Below are 2,442 nucleotides of genomic sequence, written 5' to 3' on the forward strand. Positions count from 1 at the left end.
TTGAATTTCATCTGGCAGATTCTTAGCATTTGTTGTATAAAGAGCTTTCTTCCTGTCTTGTAGAATCAGAATGGTTAGAATCATAGAATGGTTTGGGTTGGAAGGGACCTTTAAGATCATCTAGTTCCAACACCTTGCTACAGGCAGGGACACTTCCCATCAGACCAAGGTGCTCAAAGTCCCATGCAGCCTGGCCTTGAATGCTTCCAGGAAGGGGGCATCCACAACCTTGCTGGGCAACCTGTTCCAGTGTCTCACCACCCTCACTGTAAAGAATTTCTTCCTAATGTCTAGTCTAAACCTAACCTTTTCCAGTTCAAAAGCTTTTCCCCTCATGCTGTCACTACATGCCCTTATAAAATGTCCCTTCCCAGCTCCCTGCATATGACTGAAAGAACTGAAAACTTTGGTGATGCACTGGATTATGGAAATAAGTGGGATCAGTGCTATAGTAGGCAAGCAAGAGATTGCAATTAGAAGAGCAAAAGCTCTCAGTTGTGCCTTCCTCTCTGTTCACACCACCTACAAATATATCTGTTCCTAAACATGATTCATTTCTGTGTAACAAGATAAAACAGTGAGATTATTGCAAGAACCTCATCAGCATTATCTCTGATAACAAGAACCTAAGATCCATCCCCCTCCTAATTGGAGCCAATTTATACGGCACTCACCTGCAGCCTGTGTGCTATACGAGTCTTACCTAGGGTCTGTAAAGCTGCCCAGCCCTGTGGTGCAGAAGCAAGGGCCAAATAGGTTAATACATCATATAGGAAAGATGGGGAAGGCGGAGGAACAGGAATGCTGCAAAGGATCTTGCAGATAGAAGGGTCACAGTTCAGTTGCCTGAGCACAGTTAACTAATGTTACGTATTTGAGGTGACCTGTAGAGTATTAAAGGTGCATAGCAGACGAGCGGCAGATACATGAAGGGATTTAGGAAGGCAGTTACATCTCATATCATCTGGTGTGGAACTGGGTGGGATACACCTGCCTAACTCAAAACACTTTTTATGTAAATGACAGAAATAAGCCCAGGTGAAGAGAATCTTGACTCCAGGCTAACATATCTAAGCTAGGTATCTCTATTTAGATGTCTGTGTAAATTGATGCCTAAACTTCTATTTTTATCAATATAAGAGTGATTCAACTGATGAAATGTAAGCATGTGATTCAGCTGCCTAACCATGGATTTCTACTCGTGTTCATAATGCCATAGGGTATTCCCCTCTGGCTTGCATCTTTTCCTCAGCAATGGCAGGGGTCTACTCTATGTTCTGATCAAGTATGTTTGGTCTGCAAATATCTCAGCTGTGCCATAGTGTGTCAAATGGCATTAAATGCCTGTTTTGGCTACAGACTTGAGTCTGTTCTCATAATTATACCCTTAAATGTGCATTTCTAAGTCTGGAGCTGAATAAGGCATTGTGCTATAGAAGCCTTGGACAGAAGACTTTAGATTTTTCTGGAGAAAATAGACTTTGTTGTTTTTTTTTACTGTGCAGGTCACTGAGCACTGGCACAGATCACCCTCCTTGGCGGTTGTGGGGTCTCCTTCAATGGAGATCTTCAAAATCCACCTGATATGGTACTGGGCAACATGGTCTGAGTTGGAACAGATGGCTTCCATAGGTGCCTTCCAACTCAACCATTTTGTGATTCTCTGACAGTTCAGTTCAGGCAGACAGGTAATGCATAGCAGGAAATATTGCCCAAATCTCCTAATTTTGACCCCAAACAGGTTAACAGAATGCTAAATGTGTATGATATATTAGGGAGTACAAGACAAACCCAACATACATTCCAGTAGCAAAATTTCAATTAGTGATGGCAACAGGTAGAAAGAGTAGATGAAAAGGCAGATATTGGAAGAAAAGGATGGTAATACCAATGATATATAATTACCTGCAATGTAGCAAAAGGCTGGGCAGGTGGGGCAGTCTCCATTACAAATGTTGCATCTGTTTAACATGTTGGTGAAGTCTGAGTCACTTGCATAATATTGACAATGACTTGAAGTCAGGTTAGACTAAGCTAAGCTGTGTTCCAGGCTTAGCTCTCAATTCTCCACTTTGCTTAATAATGTTCTCAGATCTTAGTAGCCTCAAAACTACTTGAATCAATGCATTAATCACAATTAGTTGGCATGATGATAAACTGTGTTTCATGAGTTGTGGTCAAAATCACAACAGATACAGCCAGATTTACACAAAATTTCCCAGGAAAGAATATACACAGAATGTACAAAGTTCATGTTAATGTTTCATGGCACATTGATTTTCCAAGGAAGCAATAAATCTCTCGTGGATTCAATATTTATTCTGACATATCCTTAAGCACCTGGAAAGGAACTGAATGGAATTAATGATCCTCCATTACAACTTGCTTTCAGAAGTGTCTTTGCCCACATGCTGAATTAGCAATGTCTGGATTTTTTCATTT

The sequence above is a fragment of the Meleagris gallopavo genome, chromosome 1, assembly GCF_000146605.3.
Source record: "Meleagris gallopavo isolate NT-WF06-2002-E0010 breed Aviagen turkey brand Nicholas breeding stock chromosome 1, Turkey_5.1, whole genome shotgun sequence".
NCBI classification, from domain to species: Eukaryota; Metazoa; Chordata; class Aves; order Galliformes; family Phasianidae; genus Meleagris; species Meleagris gallopavo.